The following is a 10326-nucleotide window of genomic DNA, read 5'->3' as shown; positions in this document are numbered from 1 at the left end:
ATTCCTATTAATATCATCCTTTAGGAAAAAAGAGTGCAAGGTAAGAACCCTGGTGACCGTATGAGAGTGACATGGCTGCTAAATGCATAAGCTAATGATCCAACCAGTGGACTAAATTCGGTGATGAATCCTGATCATGTGCCATCTGAGGCACGTTGTGCATATGCTAAGAAGAAGTACCTTTCTTACATTATGCCACCAATCAGTTTGGCTAGTGGACGCAATTAAAAGAGCTAAAAACTAAAGGGTGTCTCTTCATCTTTGTAAGGGGGTTTACATGCAAATCTCTCAGACTTATCTTCCTGATAACTGGGGTAATACATCTCCTCAGCGCTCACTTATATGACACACACAACTTTTATAGCCTGAAGTTCTGTGGGAAACCTAAGGTTACACACAACTGCTATAGACTGTGAGGATCCGTGGGATGAAAACCTGGCCCTGAATAACTGCAATAACACATTACTTAAGCCTGCAGGAGACACCAGGAAGTTGACTGTGCAACTAGGTGGACCTTGGGCCAGCTGCTATGACAGACTCTACCCCTTCATCTTGCTTTGGTTCCTGGTTTTGGACGCCAGCCCTGGTTCCTGGCTCTGACCTCTTGGTTCCAGCCATTTTGCCCAACTCCATCTCCACCCACTAGGCCTGACCTCTCAGGGAACTGGCTGTGACAGACTCCCTGCCATGTGACATGAAGGAAACAAGACTTTCGTTAGGCTCCTAGCCTGTGGTCCAAATACTCAGCTGTCTTCCCAGCTAATGGGATACGAATAGCTTTGTTCATAATAGAATTGTCTTCACTTAAGCAACATACCTTACAGAGATACTCTAAGAGAAGACTATTTTAAATAATTTGATATAAGATTGAGTCAAAAAATTATTGAATTTAACACTATGTACAAGGCCAATCTCATAAGTACAGGAAACAAATAAAAATGGAGCATCCACAAAACTTGTATTAAAAACTAGTTAGGCGACTAGTTCAAGCTATGGGAAAGTTCTATTACAGAGAAGGGTAGATTGTATAAAAACTACAAGAACATATTTCTAGAAAATTATAGTGTTACTTCTGTTTCAGGTGCTGAGGGCCTCATCACACAATGTCTGCATTACCAAATAGGACATCATGGGTGATTTCGTTCTTTGAAAATTTTCTCCAGGCTTGATAACTAAGACCTTGTGGTATTGAGAGGACAACACCTAACCCTATCAAATAGATTATTTCAAGATCTTCCCCACACACAACTTTTATAGAACTATTCATGACCTCCCTTCTTCTTCCATTTTGGGGGCTTCAGAATGATCAAGGTGAGTGCTATGCCGGACATGAGTAATTACAGACTTGAAATCCACAGTCTGATTTATATTTCAATAGCCCATACTACATCATATGTTTGGGGCAGTTAACTAAATATCCATAGCCAGACTCTCAGTAATCCATCTGGTTAGCTCTCAAATGAAAAAATAAAATAAATAAAATTAAAGTATGTTTACTCTTATGTGAAAAGCTTTATATTAAAGGGATTAGTATTCCAATGATCAAAGAACTACTTCATACAAAAATAAAGAAACTGTCCAAAAGATAATTATATTTCCTCTAAACTTGCTGATATAGCCAACAACAGCTGTATACCCAAAGTTACACAAACTTTGTTATAATAAGAAACATATTGGCTTACATGTTCAAAAGCAACTAACGATTTTTGGGTCCCAACCTGAGATGTGTTCAAGAGGCCCAATTATCAGAAATGCTGCCTACCATCTGAAAATCAGGTGTCGAAAATTGGGCACCCAGTAATTAAGGATTACTATTCACTACACCACTTTTAGTAATCACTTTTGAAAATTGAAGTTATTTACTTAATTCACAAGTTTACAAGGAACACCATTTTGACTGCTTCAGTCTTTGTCAAACCCGTATCTTCATTTGGTTAACATAATAGGTTTATAAACACAGGATGAAGTGAGAAAAATTTAAAGGTGATATGAAAAAACACCATAAACCTTTAAACAAATTTTCAAGTTTAAAATTTCAGGAGGAGGAGGAGGAAGGAAAGAACAGTGACACAATATTTTAATAGTCTATCAATTATTAACATATACACTATATGGAAAAGTTACCTGTGACAAATATGCAAGGTGTACTGCCTCAAATTAGTGAATATTTATTTATATTTTGCCTTCAGAGTATAACATGCATTCTGTATTGAGTTTTGCCAACAGAAACAGAAAATATCAATACATAGGGTGCAATGTATGTAATCTCTGTCACAGAGTGGTCTCAAAATGGCTGAAGATGGTGAGTGGAGAATTCCTCCTCCTCAAGGCAGTCCTCTGCAAGCAGAAAGTTGACACAGACAGCTCTTCTGCCTCCTATGCCAGACAATACTCTGCCTCCAGCACAAGGAGAGGAAAGACATATTCAGGGTGTTCCAGTTGTGGGGCATGGGCAAGACGTAAAGAGAGGGGGGCATAGCAGAGCCTCTAGAGATTCATTATGCCTAATTCTCCTCTGGAATAAGTTTTTTGAAGGCCCTTACATGAGTGTCACAAGTTAGAGATCCTCCTATGCGCCTCTAATGTGCCTAGGGGCTGGGTAATGCAGCTACAGTTAGCCTACTTCACCCTAGTTCTGTCAGTTTTTTTTTTTTAATCTGCAGAAAAAAATCATAACATAACTAATCTTTCAATATTTTGCATCACATCAGTCAGTATGCTGTTGAAAAAATGCACAAATCTGGTCTATGAAATTCTGGCATTTGTCAGCCTGGGGTTTTTCTACTTGTGTCCTGCTTTACTGTCCCTTTCCACCCTGAATGTAGCAACAATCTCAAAAATATACAGAAGCTAAACTATTGTGTTTGTGCTTCCATTAAAGCCTCAATCCTGCAAACAGCAGTGCATGTGTGTAACTGTCACTGGTTCCTGGTGTGGCCTTTTGAGGTGTCCTTGCTGTTCCTGACTGTAGTTTGCCCCCAGTCAGGGCAGTTCTTGGACCCTCACCTCTAATTGAGTCTAGCAGCCTACTTCAATCTCTTGGCTGTGTTTGTGGAGGCAGCCGAGTGCAGGGGTGTTGCCCCTTTGCTGTCCCAGGCCTTTCTGCCACCTCCACCCCATGTTCTGTCTCTGTGCTCTCCGCTTTATAGAAGACCTTGTTTCCTCTTTTGGTTGCAGCTGCTGTGTCTGCCTCCATTACTGGCTGCTATGGCAACTGCAGAGGGTGTGTAGTCAAGCTGCTTTCCTGTAAACAGGAGAGGTTGTTCTCTCCCTTCTGTCTATGCTCAGTGCAGGATTTGTAGACCCCATTACAGTAATTTTGAAGTCAGCAGAGTTACTCCTGTTGTTTAGTTATGCATGCAGATCAGGGCCTAATACTGGAGCTGATAAGTGCAAGAGAGCACAGATTAATAAAAGTAATAGAATATAAAATCTACTCTTGCAACATTATTTTGAGACAATTTATACAGGGTAAAACAGGGTAAAGCCATTTCTCAGTATCCAGATATCAGAGCATAATTGCTTAAACAAGAAATGACCTCCTTATTTAATTAAACAGCTGTGAATATGTATTGCTATGTAACCTACTCTTGCGGTTTTTATTAGAAATCCATGACTTGCTCTTCCTTCAGTATCTGTAGTTTGTAAACACACAAAAATGATTTAACTTGGGGGGGAAACATTAATGCTAGTGGGAGGACTGAATAATATCAAAGGAAGAAAAATAAGGAAGTTCCCACAGCGCAGGAAAAAAAGAAGTGCTGTTTAAAAACATCACAAAAGCCAAATGAAATACAGAAGAAACTTGCAAAATAATGGAAAGCATAATGACTTGGACTATTATCATGCTAATTTTAAAAGACTGAAAGAAGAAAGTAGAAGTATGAGAACACAAATTTTGTATTTTTAAAAAATTCCTTTTACAAGTGACACATGCCAGTTTTTCAGAACTCAAGACTGAAGTCCTCTATTTAGCCAAAATAACACAATACAACACAAGCAATCTAAGCTTCTTCCTACTGCTGTGCTAATGTGCCTCCTCTTTGACCTGAAGAGAGCATTTCAAAGGGTGAAAGGGAAGTACACTCTCCATGTGTATTCAATTCTTCACTCCTCTACTGAGGCTGCCAACAAAGTTGACAATTTGTTCCAGTGGTTTCTGTGAAGTGTACAGCAACCCACTAGGAACTGGACATGAACCAACTCATTTCACATAGGCCTCAAACAGTTATAATTTTCACTCTCCTCAATTCATATATTCATGAATATTCATCAGAGCACTATATTTCCACTGTGCTGTGAAAATTGGCAAAGCTTGTTGTGCCACTCCTACAATAACCTGAACATATAGAAAAGTATATTTAATGGAAATATAAAATTCCATGGAGATTGTGGTAGAATATAATATGTGATTATATGGTACTAAATACATGTCCCAAAAGTGAATGTTTCGGTAGAGCTTACAATAGTTATCAGACTATGAAACTATCTTTTTCCCATGAAAGTGTCATGAAAAGAAGGTATTCTGTATTCAAGGAGTTGGAAATTCAAGAGTCAGGAAAAGGGTAGTGACAGAAGACCCTCAATCAAAAACATTTAATAATATCTATTGGAGTTCATTTAGCCACATTAAAACAACACAGATGAAATCAAATGGCACAAACCAAATTTGGAAAAGACTGTGAAAGCATAAATAGTGCCGTATATAGTACTGCATACAACTTGGTCATAATATGGAACATAATTTACAAAATATTTTCACCAATTGAATCAGATAAGTGTGCTGACAATCCCAGGGCCCATAAAAATCACAGAACATGACAGGTGGCAGAGGAGATAGCATGCCAATGACAATGCAAGTTGAACAACAAGAATATATGGTAGCTTTGTTTTGCTGTGAATGCTTCTTAGTGTCTACATAAAAAAAGATAAGGAATTAAAGACTTACGGAGGTAGACAAATTGATGAGGAAAAGGTGGAGTTTGTGGGAGGAAAAAAGTGAAGTGGGGAAGGGGAGATGAAGACAAAGTTAGAGGGGAAGGAGGATACAAGAAGGGGTGAAAGAAAAGAAGACAGAGGTAGCATGGGAGATAAGGAAGGTGAGAGGTATGGTGGACAGTTACAAGTAAGAGGCCAGGAATGGAGAGAGTGAACAGCTCAGAAGAGTAGGGAATTAGAGATAACCCATGATCCTTCAGCCACAGGGGAGAGTTTGATCCCGAGATCTGCGTTAATACCATAGGTTGATAGGTCTTAAAAGTATTGTTAAGTGGAAATGGGGGTCCTGCTTGTGGCTTTTAACTGATGGCCAATCCTGGAAAAATGCTGGGTGTCGTGGGGGCGGGTCACAAAAGTTGTGCAGGTAGGCCTGGCCACTCAGAGTGATTCTGCTTTGCTACAGTGGGAGTTCAGGAGAAGTTCTGCAGTAGAATTGGTCAGAATTTATATTTTAAAATGTTGTAATGAGACAATAGGGATTTTTTTTCATTAAAATTTCCATTTTCCCAGCCAGCTCTTACCTGGTGCGCACTGCTTTCTCTGCCAGCTGCCGTTGACAACAGGGGTTAGCAGCCGTTGCGGTAGGGAGTTTAAGTAATTATATCATCAAATTCTTCAACATGTTCTGGATCTACCGTTCCCATCACAGACTGAAAACTAGGTGTATATTTCAAAAGGCTTGCATAGTGTGCATTGAACAATATAGCAGAGCACAAAATATCTCCTTTTACATTTTCTCAGTGCAAAAAATAATAAAACTTGCTACCAACTTTAAAACACTCCCCGTGGATGTAGTATTTCCAGCTACTACAATATTTTTATGTAGCTAGCACAAAGCCATGGGTTATGATTTTTCACAAACCTTGTGAAAATGAAAGACAGTCACTATATGGACAGGTATTGTGAAAGGAAACATTCAGACATTGCCAATGCACATTGATCTCAACTTGCCCAGGACTACAAAAGGTGCTTTATTGCCCTTCTTGAGCTGAGATTTAAATCGTATCAGATTAAGTTATGGTTTTGTGACACGGCTAGATGTTACCAGTGTCTATTTTTAGGTTATCATAAATTTATTTTACTTAATAATACTTTGCACTAAAACAGTGCTTTATATGTTCAAAGGTCACATATGTAAAACTGGAGCCTTAAAACTTTGCCTGTGATTGAGGAGGATTCTTAATCTGGAGGGTGAATTCCAACTAATGATGACTGCACTGCAACTTTAAGCGTGGGGGGAGGTGGGGGAGGCTGTTGTCCAGCTTGCCAAGGGAAAGGAAACAGGGCTTAATGGGCGCGGAGGTTGCGGAGAGGGAAGCCTCAGAAGCTGCTGCAAAAGGAGGAGTGAGTCATCCCCTGGGACCAGAAGGGCTGGGGAGCTGAAAAGGGACAAGCCCAGGTGTGAGAAGCCCCTTTTTCCCAGACCAGGCGGAGCAGTACCTATCCTTCCTCCCTTTGAGGTGGCAAAATATAAGGTTTGGTCAGCATCTGCTGTCGGCATTGGGCTAGAGGCTCCTTTCTAGGGAGACTGGGAAGGAATTTTTCCCTCACTACCAGATTGGCCTAGGTGGAGTGAGGGTTTTTTGCCTTTCTCCCAGTGGCTACAGGGTGGGCTTTGTTATGGTGAGGGGTGAAGGGAATTGGGCTTTGATGATCACATCTCCTTATGTATGTGTGGGGTGGATGTCCAGTGCAGGTACGCCATAGGGAAGGTGTACAGTGACCAGCTAAATGGCTTGGTAAAGGACTTAAAAAGGAGATGTTGGTTGAAAGAGTAGAACAGGATGGGGAGGGATTCATGCCTCCTATAACTGGTATGGCAGGGAGCCAACCCCCTTTCTTATAGCCCACCTTAATCCTCATTCCAGGGGAGTGGATGGTCAGGTCGAAGCAATGTGTTGGCTGGGGGGCCTGGACAGAAAAGGAAGGGGGCAGGTAGATATTCAATGAACAGGGGTTACCTGCACTGTACACTTTTATCTGCTGGGTAGTCCCAGACATCTAATAATAAAGTTGGGGCCTGATTAGAACTATATGAAGTGTCTCCCATCTTATTTTGGTATAGTTGCAGAACACTGGGTTCCTAATAAGGAAAAGACATTTTCTTCCTACAGGACAGCTGGAGTTTTAAAGCTACAATGGTGTATTAGTGACAAAAGCAAATCTGAAATCTGATCACCAGAAATTAAAATATTCTGCATGAGTTACAGTATCAGTTATCCCCGCTACTACAGATACATGCTAAATAGGCAGCATGCAATAAACACATACAGAGTATGTAGATTATTAAGAGGTATGATAATTACTTGGCAAAAAATTGAAGATATTTATAATTCAATTTGAGAATATGTGATTTTTACTCTTATGGGCCCCAATTGTTTGAAATCGGTTACATGGAATTGCAGACCTAGTTTATATGCACAGTTACCATAATTGTGTGCACAAATCAGGTATCACTGTCACATCAACCACTTGAACATACAAATAGCTGATATGTGAAAGCAGCTGCAGTAACTGCACAAACATGTCAGGCATGCAATTACATGTGCATTTTGTACACAGCCCTGGGCGGGCATGGGTTTTGAAAATCAAGTCCCTCATATAGTTAGCCCAGGGAACAATCATGGAAAGTGCCAAGCAACCTCTGCTCCTATTGATATCAGCAGTAGAGTTGAGGTAGTTCAGCACTTTGCAGGATCAGCCTCTTAGAGCTCCTTTTAACAGCATTGTCACTGTAGTGCGAAGAACTCTCTTCATGCTAAAATGCATCCTATATCAAATAAGCACCGGACACTGTTTGTTGGTATTGCAGATTTGAATCAAAATGTATCAATAGAATCTGAATTGCCATCATGTCCTGATGTATACACCTAAAACAATGAACAATTGAAATGTATTTTCATAAAAAATACATAAGGCATATGAAATAATATTGTGGGGAAAACAATGCTGATTTGAAAGACAACAGTGGAACTAACATAAAATGGCTTTTTAACAAATGCTTGTGTCAACCTAGAGAATTAGATGGCAAGTTATAGTCAGTAACAAACAATTTATTACAATGACAGCAAAAGGCACTTGAGTGCTTTTACTCACCCGTTGTTGTGCTCGGGGTTCTAATTATGTTTTGGACGCTACTTTATCCAGGACTCATTCTTAACAATGTGAAAGTAAAGGAACTGTTTATTCATTTCTCAATCTTTGGACCAAATGAACTACTAGTGCAAGCAGGCACAAAACAACTCTGCTGAATTCAGCCCTTCATGTTTAACCTTTTATGTTTAAATCTAATTTGATTGGTAATGGATTGATTTAAATGATGGTAGCTTTTAAACTGCTGAAACATATACCCACAAACCAGAGTTCCACTCCCTATCTATTCAGTTAATCATACATGAGAAGGGTTTTAAAGTATAATTTACTGCACAAATGCTCTCAGAGCTTGACACCAGGGGTGAAAGTGAGCCAGTAAGGGCCGGTATGGCGTACCGGTAAGAAGCCGCCACAGGCCCGTCTGCAGCCCACATTAAAGCGCTGCCATGGCAGATCCTACTGGGAGGGCCACCGATGGTGGGGTGCAAAAGAGGCAGCGATGTTAAAGCGCTGCCGCGTCAAAGGACCTCCTTAAACCGCTGCCACGGCAGCGCTGTAATGGCCCTGCCCCTTTTGCCTGCCCCCCCCGGCCGCCGACACAGGGCAAAGGGAGCAGCTGCCCCGGGCGCTTTTAAATCGCCGCTGGAGCCCCAGGCATCACAGGCCAGGTGGTGTGGAAGGGCTGGCTGTGGGAGGCTGACCCTGCAGCTCTGCCCCTTCCGTCAAGGCCCCGCCCCTTCCCAGGCTGGAGCTAGGCCTGGCCCCCGTACCGGTAAGTCTTTGGAGTTACTTTCACCCCTGCTTGACACTGATAGAAGAAAATGGTCACGTAAGATTACCAGAAATTCCCATAGTGCACCAAATCTGTGATTGTGTAACCTGATCTCAAGGGATCTTTCTAATTCCCTGTAGGTTCAGAGAAGAAAAAACAAAACAAACAAAGAAAAACACTTTACACTCTCATTACACTTAAAATGATTAATCTAATCTGAAGTTCTACATGTGGGTTTTTAGTCTCTAGAGTACTGAAAAATGGGCTCAGACATTTAAGTTTAGTTGGCGAATATAGTCGCCGCAGGGTGTGCTGGCTGCTGATCAGATATCGTTATTTGGCTGCTGGCTGGATGAAGAGGCCTCCACTTTGATTCAAGAGAGTTTCTAGACAATGTGTTTTTGCACTTATCAAGGGTCAATATGCCCGAATGAGGCTTCCTGCTGCAGTCAAACTGAAACTCATTAGTAGCCTAATATAAAACACTTATGGGGAAAGAGATCAGCTATGTAATGACTACATTTCCATAGCCTCTTCACTAAATCAACAAAGTCAAACCATACAATTAAAAATAACACAAATTACTAGGCTGCATTAAAAAAGGGAAAGTTAGAGACACTCCCTGCACCCAGTTTACCTACAGTATGTTTCACAAAGATATACTGAAACAAAAGGGTGAATTACTGTACAGTATATATTTGCTAGCATTGAATTACTTAAATTCATGTATGTAATTAGTTCATTCCCTAACACAATAACTTTTTTTAAAAGCTATCTAGAAAAGGCACATGCTAAATGGTTCACTATATTAGAAGAGATGTTCTTTTAACAGCCCCTTTTGCTGTGACCAGCATGCAGGAGGAAAACAATATCATGATAAGACAGCTTTGCATTTATCTCATAGCTGGAAGGCATCACTTTGAGTTCTAACAAAAGCAAAGTCTAACTGAACCAGACGGTAATCTACATGTAATCAAGTTCACTCACTCTCTACAGTCCTGTCTTGGAAGAAGGTTTTTCTGCTGAAGAGCAAAATGCAACTAATTAGATTGGAATGAAAGCTGTGTGTTTTCATCTGCTAGAGAAGAACTGTAACTCAAACTGATAGAGGAGAAATTGGCAGGGTGGGTGGAATGAAGCAGGGGTGGAGGTATTCCTGGCTGGAGAGTAGAACATCAAAATGATAAAGAGGCAAGCATAATCAATTTTTAACATACACAGCCCTTATATTCATGTCAGCTATAGGGAAATGCATACAGCTTCTTTTTGTATACGTATGCCTTCCAGATACAAGAAAGTGGCTGCATTTAGCTAGAAAACAAGCATATGCAGTACAAGCATTCCTGGGGTTATAATAAACACTAACAATACAGATAACTTGGATTCTTATATTAATTACATCCAGGATCATTTGTTTCATAATTGCCTTACCCCCTTAAAATAGGTGGATGGACTTTTTAGCT

Source organism: Lepidochelys kempii, chromosome 1, assembly GCF_965140285.1.
Source record: "Lepidochelys kempii isolate rLepKem1 chromosome 1, rLepKem1.hap1, whole genome shotgun sequence".
Lineage (NCBI taxonomy): Eukaryota > Metazoa > Chordata > Testudines > Cheloniidae > Lepidochelys > Lepidochelys kempii.
This window is presented reverse-complemented; position numbering follows the sequence as displayed.